Here is a 12268-nt window from a genome sequence, read left to right as displayed (position 1 = left end):
TCCTGGGCTTAACTGGGGATCAGGAGCCCTTCCTGGGCTATACTCGGGAACAGGAGCCCTCCCTGGGCTTAATGGGGAAACAGAAGCCCTTCCTGGGCTTAACGGGAAGGGATGCCGCTTACTGTTTGTTTTGGGTCCGCTGTTCTGTCACGATGCACATGCACGAGGAACGAGGAGACGCTGGAGAATACTTTTACCAAGACTTTATTTTCAGGAACCAAGGGAGACGAACTCAGGAAGACGTTTAACAGCGGACAGAGAACTTGGGACTGGGAACACTTTTTATACACACACAGGAGGAGGGGATGACGAGACACACCTGGGAGCAATGAAACATCAAGTAATCAGGGGAGGAACAGGAAACTAACCAAATAAGGGCATGGGAAGGCACATGGGGAGCAGGACACACACAAAACATGGAACAGAGTCTGACAATAACACAAAATAGGTATCAATTTAAAGGTTAGAATCGCAGCTTTTTAATGAATGTAATTTTGAGCGCCGAGGAGTCCCTCTAAACCGAATTTACACCCCCCCCCTCCGCGAAAATATTACTAATCATATTTTTCAAACCACTGATCAACTTGATCAACAAAAAATAGATATCATCTGAAAGCTTAGAGTATTTGAAGCTTTAAAATGCTTGTAGCCTGTAATCACTTTAACTCCAAAGTAGTGCCGAGTTATTTGCTGATAAATGACAAAAAAATATTTTCATAAATTACAAAATGTGTTTTTTGTGTCATGTACTCTAATATGTCAGAAACATCATACAGCTCAGATAGTCATGTGTCATATGTCATTTTAAAGGTCTCATCGAGTAGAATACAACAAGTATAATTGTTTGGGGCTTTGACTAAACTTGAGTGAGGCATTACTTCAAATTCAAAACAACAATTTCAAAACTCTCAAGGGGTAAGAGAAAGGCTACCTTGGTTCCAAATGCTGTAACTTTTGATTACTTCATGATATCACCACAAAAGTTAATACACATAGAGCACACATGTTGGAACATCACCAAAAAACAAAATTCTCCTACCTTATTTATTTTGTGAGATATTGAATCTCAAATAAGAATGATATGAAAAATTTGACCACACTAATTTTTACATTTTATCACCTATTTCTCAACATGAAAATATATAAATGCAAATATCCCCCCCCCCCCTAAAAATATAGAAATGTTTCTATCAAACTGTAACTACCTTTTGACTCTCCGGAGTTATGAGTCATTAGTTTTGTCTATGGCACCTTCAGGGAGTCGAGAGCTAAACAAAAAGGCCTATTTTGTTCCAAAATACTGTAACTTTCGGATGCTTTATGCTATCATCACAGAATTCTACATTCTACATCTACATTGGCAAAAGTCAATTACACAAATTTTAAAGCATAAATATTACGAAATAACTGCTTAATTACATTTTACTACTGGGAGTGCCACCATTTTTCTTTGTTTCCACGTGAGATGCAACGGTCATGTGGTACAAGCAGTAGCTCTCAGAAAACTCCCAGTTCACAAGTTGTAATTAGGAGTTCTACAAGGAAGTGAACACTTTTTTCAAGTTGGTATCTCTTAATTGCGGTAATTGCAATATGGTGTGAATGCACCTTTATCTCTAAGTTTCTCTGTAGTAAATACGATTTGCTAATTTCCGATTAGGAAACTCGTATTTATGATGGCCCTGTCCCACGTGGTGGCCAGGGGTGGCACCTGCCCCCCTGAAATCTGGTTGGCCACCCCAGGTGCCCCTCCCTACCAGATATCTTGTGATAGGCTTGTTTTTAGTAAATTTCCAACTGCATCTGACAGTGGCGGATCTTGGCATGTGTAGGAGGCTGCTTTCTTCTCTTATTTATACTTAATTTTAGGCGGTTTCTATAGATTCTATAGGTTTCTATAGATCTTAATGACAAAAGTCCAGAGCGCATAAAGGCTTGTTCACACCAGGACGAATATCGCCGACGTTTAATGCCTAATGACTAAACAAAGGGCGCCAATGTGAGTGTGCACACCGACGCGCAAAACGCGAGGCTTAAAGAAATATTTTTTAAAATGCCTCGGGCTCGTTTTTTTTGGTTTGACGCGCCGCGTTAAAAACTGGCCAAGAAATGAGATTGGCGCTTTTGTTCACGTGCCTGGAGCTACCGAAGTTACAGTAAAACATGACTTGGTGTTCGCTCAAGCACAAAACGGTCTTACCGAGCACACATTGATACCTAACGACGAAGAGAAAGTAAGTAGACCAAGAAGATGCATCGAGGCAAGATGAATGTAAAGCTGTTGGTCTCATTGGTGTCTGAACACAAAGGGCTTTATGACAAACTCGACAGCGACTACAAAAATCTCGATAAGAGGGAGTTGTTATGGAGATGAATTGCAGATCAAATAGGATTCGATGTGTCGATGGGTATTTCGAAAATCGCTTGGGTATGAACACAAAAGACGCGTCGAAAAACGTCAGATAAGCGCGCGTGGGATAACACTCCCCAGAAAAAAGGGCACTTTCTCTCGAGGAAGAAAAAGGGCAGGTGCTCAAGCCCCCTTTGATGTCTATGTGTGCACGTGCCCGTCTGTTGTGACCAATGAATCTCACACTGCACAGTTAATATATTATTAACATCGTGTATACACTCTGTATGTTATAATGGAAGTATTCCAATCAGATAGCTATCCGATCATGAAAAGACTAGGTGTAAATGCCCTCCGAAACGCTTTCGAGACGCATTTAAATCTGATCGCTCAAACCACTTCAGGAGGTGGTCTGGCCTGCATTCCAGATGAAACCGGACAAGTGTAAAAGCATCTGGTTGTTGAAACCACATACAGTTGTGCTCAAAATTATTCATACACTTGGTAAATATGATCAAAGGCAGCTGTGAAAATAAATATGTATCCTTAATCCTTTCTTTTAATAAAATCTTTTATTTTACAAATTTACAAAAATCTAACCTTTCATTGTAGAATAAGAATTTAAAATGGGAGAGAAATCTCATTATGAAATAAATGTTTTTCTCTAATACACATTGGCCACAATTAATCATACCCTTTTATTTTGCCAAGATAACAGCTCTGAATCTTCACCTATAATGCCTGATAAGTTTGGAGAACATCTGACAAGAGATCAGAGTCTATTCCTTCATCCAGAATCACTCCAGACCCTTCAGATTCACAGCTCCATGTTGGTGCTTCTTCTCTTCAGTTCACCCCACTCATTTTCTATAGAGTTCAGGTCAGAGGACTGGGACGGCCATGGCAGAAGCTTGGTTTTGTTCTCAGTGACCCATTTTTGTTTTGGTTTTGATGTCAGTGTGTGGATCATTGTCCTGTTGGAAGATCCAACCATGGCCCATTATAAGATTTGTAGCATGGACAGTCAGTTTAAATTTTTTTATACGTTGGTATCTAATTGAATGCATGATGCCATGTATCTAAACAAGATGTCCAGGACCTCCGGCAGAAAAACAGGCCCACAACATTAAAGATACAGCAGTATATTTCATTGTACACATGGGATACTTTTTTATCCCTGTGTGCACCAAACCCATCTTGAGTGTTTGCTGCTAAAAAGCTCTTTTTTTAGTTTCATCTGACCATAGAAGCCAGTGCTATTTGAAGTTCCAGTTGTGTCTGACAACTGAATATGATGGAGTTTGTTTTTGGATGAGCGAGGATAATTTTTCTTGAAACCCGTTTTTTTTTTTTTTTTTTTTTGAGGCTTTCTGACCCCAAGACTCAACTAATCTCTGCAATTCTCCAGCTGTGATACTTGGATAGTCTTTGACCACTCAAACTCTCCTCACCATGCATTAGGACGATATAGACACACGTCATCTTCCAGACAGATTTGTGATATCTTTAGTTGATTGGAACCTCTTAATTATTGCCCTGATGGTGGAAATGTTTTTTTTTAATGCTTTAGCTCTTTCCTTACAGCAAAATTTGTGAAGTTCAGCAATATTTTGCTGCAGATCAGAAATATATTCTTTGGTTTTAATACTTGTGATCAATGATTAAGGGAATTTGGCCTTTGTGTTCCTCATATTTATAATCCTGTGAAACAGAAAGCCAAGGCTGGACAATTTCATGTTAGGGTTAGGGTTTTATCACACTGGTGTGATAAAAAAAAATGCAAATATGAATGGTAATATACTTCAGAGATATTTTAATCATAAGAATTTCTAGGGGTACCAATAATTGTGACCATTGTGTACTAGAGAAAAATATTAATTCCTAATGTGATTTTCCCCCACTTTCACTTTTTTTTTTATACTTCAGTTAAAGGTTGGACTTTTTAGAAATTGAATGAAATTGAATTGAATGAAATATCAAATGGATAAATAATGCAGACTTATTTTCACAGCCTTCTTTGATCATATTTACCAAGGGTATGAATAATTTTGAGCACAACTGTATGCAAATTGTATTCCTCCCAAAATTTTAAAGTAATAAACGTGTAAGAGCGTTTTATAGGCTATATGGCATGTCATAGTCAGATATGACAGCGCTAATGCAACACGCATAGCCGCAGATGAGTAGCTGAGTATCTCTTCAGCAAGCGACATGCAAACTGCCACAAATTAAACTGAAAGTAAGTCGCAGACTCTCAACACACAATTATCTCCATTAAAACTATTAGGACTAACCTATCTTTCCAGTGCTGATGCCGTGCTCTCTCCTGTTGCGGTCTTTGATCTTGAAATTAGCTGATAATGATTTCGTTAAAGTCCCCATGAAATCAAAATAAAGTTTTTTGGGTGTTAGTAATATGTTAGTCTTAAGGTTATCTATAAGGCAGTGTGCTCCAAAACAGTGACAAAATTCGCATTTAGAAGATATAAGCATTCAAAGCTTTTAGTTCGTCACTTCCTCCAAAACGGCTCAACGATTTTTTTGACGTCACACCTTACTTCATCTTCTCATCAAATCTTCTGACCAATCAAACTAGAAGCCGAAGTGCCCGCCCCCTACACTATAAATAGACGCTAAAGCTGCGGCTGAGATCGGTCGCTTGTTCACAGTGTAGTACAGTCCTGTACAGTAAATGGCACATAGTGTACAATGTAGGCGATAGGGAATGATTCAGATAGTGTAAATATGCTTTCGATTGGAGCAAATGAGGTCTGGTTTCACGTTTTGTCACGCGAACCAGTGCGCACAGTCTGATCCGGACTTTGGCTCTGGTCCAGAGAGCGATCGCACGGAGCGGATCGTATGCGCGAATTTGTATATATTAAACACTTTTAAAACTACACAGCCTCAGCATGATTATGATCACTATTTTGTTTTACTAAGAGTTTCATATTGAATCTAGGGGGTAATCTATTAGACTGTGGCTGTCAAATGCGGCTTTATCGAGCTCAATGGCTCCGACCCATGCAGATATAAACAAAACGCTATTGGCTAATTAAAAAAGGGGGCAGGGCTGCTCGATATGTCCTGCTCTGTCTTCATGTTTCAGTTGAAATTACGTCACCACATAGAATAACGTTGCATGTTTCATGGCACTTCAGGGGACCTTTACTGTGAACTCCGTTAAATTTGCATATAGCGCAGGAATTGAAGACTGGATTTATATCCGTTTTGCGAAGACACATTTATGTGGCCAAATGTAAATAGAAACATTTTAACAAATCAGATAGATATCCGATCAGAGAAAATGCATGAAGTGACTAGGTGTAAATAGGCCCCATAACTCAGCACGGAACAAAAACTGGTGTGTTGCAAGCTTTAGGTATGAGACAAAACCAGCATACATTCATGAGGATGATAAAAGTGTTTTCACTTGAGTAAAGCCTTAAAGTCTTTTTAAGTGTTTGTCTTAATTGAACATGTACAATTTCTTATGTGGTAACAATTTATTTGATGTTATTATTCAACCCAAAAATATGAACTTAATCAACCTATACATTGGGTTAAATTGATAAAATGAAATTTAAGGGCTAAAAAAAGGTAGAAATTACTGAATAAGATAGCATTTGCCTGCAGCATATTTACACACAGACAAAACTTACTATAGAAGTGTGAAGGGTTATTAAACCGTAATAATGAGATTTGTATAGTAGTCACATCTTACGCACTTTAATGCCTTTTGAATGGAATATATAGACTGTTTCAACGGCAACAACATAAACAAACGTTACTGCGCATGTGTGCTTTTGTGGCCCAAACTTAACTCCCAGTAGACTTCTACAGAGAATCAATAACAACAGTAAAGTCCATCTAGAGTAGATTATTTCTGATAACAAGCTAAATATGTTTGCTGCGTAAATCAGACAGGCTTATTGAAAATGCAAATTCATTCTCTGCCAGCAGGAGGTGCTTTTGGAGGTTTTCCCGGTAACAAATGCTGCTTTATCAGGCATTACAGGCAAGATGTAATGAAAATGACATCGAAAATTTTCTAAAGACAGTTGGATTCCTTCAGAGATAGGAACCGTGCCGCGTTTTGAATTTGAAACGTGCAGTGCTCATGTTTATTCAACAAAGTCAAAGCCTTTTGGAAAATCTATTTGTAACGGTCAGTTTTGATATTGTGGCAGGCCGCCACAAATAAATCAATGTATGGGAAACATTGCATCCCACAACAACATGAGCCCAACTTCAGTCTACTCATCACCTCAACTTTAAATGCGTTTGTAGTCAGCCCCACTAGTCAGACTGAAAAACAAACACAGACCAAAAGTTAACTTTGGGCCAGGCGCGTCCCCCCGATGAAACAGTCTATATGCTCCTTTCGAACTGGAATCATGGCAGAATATCCTGTGATGTCCACTTCACAGGGCACTTATGGTTTAATGGAACAAATCTCTGAAGCAATAAGAGAAACATACAAAATAGTGGGGGGTCGCGAGGACTAGGCTTTAAGAAATGCTGGTTTTGGGGAAAGAGTGCTCAAAAATGTCTAAATAAAAAAAAAATACAGTGACTATTGTCACTGTTCACAAATGAAAATCATTTCATAATGACATATATGAAGATATAACTAGATAAAAAAAATGTAGTCAGCACAAACTTTGATGTTGGCTTGAAAAAGCTGCTTTAAGTTTGAAGGTTTAAAATGAAAGGTTTCATGTTTGAAATAGTTAGGTTTTGAAGTAGTTTTAAAAGGAAGGTTTTAAGGCCTTATAGAAAGAGAGAGAGACAGACAAGGAGATGGGGTTTAAAGCAGATCAAAGGTTTAGTGTTTCTGTTGGAGTTGAATAGTCTTAGCTCATTTGAACATTCCATCTATTTTATTGTCTGTTTTAAGAAAACGTCCAATCAGTTAGAAAAGATCAAGACACAAATCAGAACAATTTGAAGGTCTGGCCCTAGTTTGGTGGTTGTAGCTTGGAAGCTCTAGGAGGAGTTTATGTTAATAAAAATTGCGTCTCAGAAGAACAGTCATAACCAGATATTTACATTTTATTTATAATTTGTGAGTAATGCTTGCCGTGGCGAAACTTGGCTCTGGGCAGTTGCTACAGTGTTCTGTGTGGTTACAGGAAAGCCAACCACCATGTCTGTATGATGTTTTGGTGCTGAGATATGGTTGTTATATGGTTTCTAGTGTGCTCTATAGTTGCTAAGGTGTGGCTACACCACTAATAACTAGATACTGTATGTACATTTGCTGAAGAAAAACAATAGCTGCTCACATAAAATTGAAGGCATTATTGTTTGCCTACAAAACAACCACTGGCTCTGCACCCCTTTACTACTTCAGATGTATGTGCCCTCCAGAAACTTGTGTTCTGCTATTGAATGGCACATCGTGCCATCCCAAAGAGGCACAAAATCACTTACACAGACTTTTACCTTAACTGTTCCCTGCTGGTGGAATGTCCTGCCTAACTCAATCCATGCAGCTGAGTCTTTGGCCATCTTCAAGAAACATCTAAAGATACATCTCTTCCATCTACACTTGACCCTCTAACACTACCACTCTCTATTCTATTTCTATACCATCTACTTGTTTTCGTTTTATTTATTTAAAAAAAAAGAAAAAAATGACCCTCTAACACCTGCACTCTCTAATATATTTATATTCTATCAACTTTTTTTCTATTTATTTACTAAAAAATGACTCTCTAACACTATTATTAATTAAGTCTTTATTTATTGTTATTTATTTATTAATTCTATTATTTTTCTATTCTACTTGTTTTCTTTTTCATTTTTATAAAAAAAAATGACCCTCTAACACTAGTGTTCTTTATTCTTTTTCTATTCTATCTATTTGTTTTCTTTTTATTTATTATTAAGAAAAAAAATCTGTGTGTACTCCATTAGACTAACCGGGACTTGTCACAGCACTTACATATTATTGCTCTTTTGTTGGTTTGAGTGCTTCTATTGTCCTCATTTGTAATTAGCTTTGGATAAAATAATCTGCTACATGATTAAATGTAAATGACTAAATGTAAATGTACATGGAAGAAGATGCATGCCTTGCTTTGCAAGCACCATTAAAATGAGCCCATCTTCTTGTTTCTATGATGTTCTGACCCAAAGAGATGCCTCTCTCATCCTTTTTCAGTGGAAGTCTATGGGTGGTTGCTGGGGTCTGGTAAATGGTTGCTAGTATGTGTCTAAGAGGTTGGTATGTCATTACTTATTGGCTGCTTGCTTCGCTGAGCCAAATGAGCCCACTTCCAAGTGTCCCAACTGACTTTCTGATCCAGAGATATATTCTCACAAAATATGTGCCAATGATAAGTCTATGGGGTTGCTATGCAGTTGCTAGGGTTTTAAGGGTTGTTGCTAAGGAGTTGCCAGGCAGTTGCTAGGGTATTCTGGGTGGTTGCTATGGTGTTGTTATGGAGTTGCTAGGAAGTTGCTAGGGTGTTTTTAGGGTATTCTGGGTGGTAGCTAGGGTGTTGCAATATAGTTGCTAGGGTGTTCTGGGTGACTGCTAGGGTGTTGCTAGTCATTGTTAGTGTGTTATTGGTGATGTGCTAGGTTGTTGCTAGTCAAATGCTATTATGTTCTGTGTGATTACTAGGGCATTGCTATGCGGCTGCTCAGGTGTTCTGGGTGGTTGCTTGTTGGTTGTTAGGGTGTTACTAAGCAGTTCTGGGTGGTTGCTACACAGATGCTATGTGGTTGCTAGGTGGTTTCAAGGGTGTTCTGGGTGGCTGCTAGGCAGTTGCTAGTTGTTACAGATGGTTACTATGGAGTTGCTATAGAGTTTATATGGTATGAGTACACTGCCTCAAGTCAACAGAGGCCAACCCTACAATGTTCTTGGGCATGGTATCTAAAGCTTATTGACAGTCTAAGTCAAAAGAGACAACCTCTCAGTGGTTACTAGGGCATAGTTAGACAGTTACCATGGTGATAATTAAATACAACTAGGCAGTCTAAGTCAAAAGGGCCCATCCCATGTATGTATGTTATTCTGGTTCAGACATATGGCTGGTTCAATTTATTATATGATTTCTATGATGGTAATAATGGTTGCTTGAGCATTGCTAGATTGATGCTAGATTAAAGACTACTAGTCAGTCTGAGTCAAAAGAGCCTGCCCCCATCTATTTTATGGTCTCTACAATTTTCTTATCCAGGGATATCCACCTCATTCATTTTCAATAAAAGTCTATGGGGGGTTTCTAGGGTGCTGTAGCTGATTGCTAGGGCATTGCTAGGAAACGGAAATGTCACAATTTACTGGCAGTTAGGCCAAGAGAAATGAGACTACCCCCAAGTCTCTATGACATTCTGATGTGGAGATACGTCACAAATTTCTGTCCAATGTTAAGTTTGTGGGATTTTTCGGCCAGTTTTTTTACCCTCTGTGCAGACATCCTTCCTCCTATCACTTAAAAAACTCATACCAGGGACTTCCGGTATGGCGTCGTGGCGAGTGGCAGCGTAGAGTGAGAGCTCCCAGACAAACGTGTTATTATCCCCGAATTTAATTCATTATACTCTTTGAAATTAACTAGTAAATATGGAGGAGGAGAAGCAACGAAAGGCTAGAAGCAAAGCATCCCAAAAACCCGAGAAAAGTGAGAAACAAACAGCGGAAAATTAAGACAAAGCTGGCGAGCACGAAGCTGAGGATACCTTTCAAAGTAGTATCGGCGCTATATACGCTGAAATTAAAGCTATCCGATCGGACGTAAAAACGGAGTTAAACAATTTTCACGAGATTCTTTCCAGAGACATGAAAACTGATTTGGCAAATTTCAGAACAGACATCAACCTGAAACTGAACTAAATCACCACAGATTTGAAAGACACGATGGGTAGATTGGAGGAGGCTGAACAGAGAGTGACGGATTTGGTAGAATGGAACACCGAAGCTAAAGAAGTGCTGTGTCAAACCCTTGACATCCAGCAAAAAATGCAAACAAAACTGACAGATCTCGAAGCAAGATCTCGACTAAACAATATACGGCTGTATGGAATTCCGGAGGAGGCTGAAGGGGACAACATACAGGAGTTTATTGAAAGTTACATCAAGACGGAGCTAGCCCTCCCCAACATAGATTATAGAATATATGCTTCAATAATAGTTAAAAGATTAGAAAATATCATTCCTGATTTGATTGATACTGACCAAACTGGATTTGTTAAAAGTAGGCAGACACATGATAATGTGAGACGTGCATTATTTTTGTTCGAGAGCATGAGCAAAAATACTTCCAAATCCCTGGCAATTAGCCTGGACGCAGAAAAAGCTTTCGACTCGGAGTTTTCTGAGTTTTTGTATTTATATCATTTACCAAAAGCCAAGATTAAAATAAATGGTAATGTTTCTAACTTGGTTAATGGTAATCACTGAAATAGAATCAATACTGGGTTTTGAGATTGATCATAGCTTTGACATGGTCAGCCCAGGCGCCAATTGTCTCAAATAGGATTCTGTCCCATTTGGCTTATCTTCTCAAGAGACTCAACGAAAAGCAGTGCTAAGACCCTAACTCACCCAGAGGATACAAATTATCTTTGTTTGACGGGCCTTCAGGGACCAGCCTTTCTCTAAATTCCAGGAAAACGCGCGCTTCTCTTTGAGAGACAAAGGAACACGCAAAACTCACTGGATGATTTCAAAAGACAATCATTTATGCGTATAAAAGGGCAACTATATTCACAAATAATATGTTGTATGCATTATATATGCTTGAGGTGTTAAAATGTAACCTTGCAACTTTTTGTAGCAACTTTATCTGCTAAAACAACAAGTATGTACAATACTCGCATTAAGAAACTTTATAGAAGTATTAACTAAATCTGGCAAGGATGTATCCCACGTGATACCGGACAGCATGTAATTTATGCACAAAAAGGGGAAACGTACGGGGCGTGGCCCCGCCCTGCAACTGATCTCTGATTGGAACAATCGCTTCAGGGATGGACCAACTCGACTGGCTTAAAACCAGATGGCTCTTTCACTCTGGGCTGCTCGCTTCTTTTCACCGTGTTAATAGCACTCCAACTTGTGCTCACCACCACGAGATCGGGCCATCCAGAACTGAACCACTCCGTTGAAGCTTCGTAACTCTGCAGAACTCAAAGTCTTGCAAAATCAGACTCTCTCAGAAGAACTTCGAGGCTCCTCCGTAACCCGGCAACCAACCAATCACCACCAAGGGCTCTCCCAAAAGGACGTCATCCAGACGTCATCTCAGCAACCAATCCGAAGCCCCCGGGACTCCCTCAGGCAACGAGGAAAACCCTTCCGCTTTTCATCACAAACGCAAGTAACGAACAAGGTCTTCTATCTGCTGAAATCGGTGCTAAATTAATTAAGCATTAAACGTAAGACAAATCTCTGCTTTGTGATTCTCTCAGGTTGCAATTTAAAGAACTCGTGGAAAACGAGTGTTAGAACTTTGGGAACTTCATGCAAACTCCGTTAACTCATTTCCTGAACCTGTTGTGTGTATGTGTGTGTGTGTGTGTGTGTGTGTGTGTGTGTGTGTGTGTGTGTGTGTGTGTGTGTGTGTGTGTGTGTGTGTGTGTGTGTGTGTGTGTGTGTGTGTGTGTGTGTGTGTGTGTGTGTGTGTGTGTGTGTGTGTGTGTGTGTGTGTGTGTGTGTGTGTGTGTGTGTGTGTGTGTGTGTGTGTGTGTGTGTGTGTGTGTGTTTTAGCTTAATGTAATCTAGAATAGCCAATAAATTCTTGTTTCATTTATAAAGAAGTATTGTCTTGTGTCGTGAAATTTTTAAAGTTAAAACTCTGCCTAGATCCTTGTTACCTTGCTCACAATTAATAAGATTACCATTTTGTTTATGTTGTCGTTGGCCACGAAGTAATATGAACAGAATCGTTAAGATCTATT

At 39.1% G+C, this 12268-nt stretch overlaps 1 protein-coding gene across 1 annotated transcript in view; it reads left to right on the top strand.

Moving 5' to 3' along the window:
• The window catches only part of fgf12a (fibroblast growth factor 12a), a 70651-nt gene that overhangs the window by 50216 nt on the left and 8167 nt on the right, over positions 1-12268 (top strand). The gene's annotated exons all lie outside the window — the stretch shown is intronic.

This window comes from Sinocyclocheilus anshuiensis, unplaced genomic scaffold, assembly GCF_001515605.1.
Source record: "Sinocyclocheilus anshuiensis isolate Anshui unplaced genomic scaffold, SAMN03320099.WGS_v1.1 scaffold1009, whole genome shotgun sequence".
In the NCBI taxonomy this organism is placed as follows: Eukaryota; Metazoa; Chordata; class Actinopteri; order Cypriniformes; family Cyprinidae; genus Sinocyclocheilus; species Sinocyclocheilus anshuiensis.
Note: the sequence above shows the minus strand (reverse complement) of the source record. Positions and strands in the feature narration are given on the sequence as shown.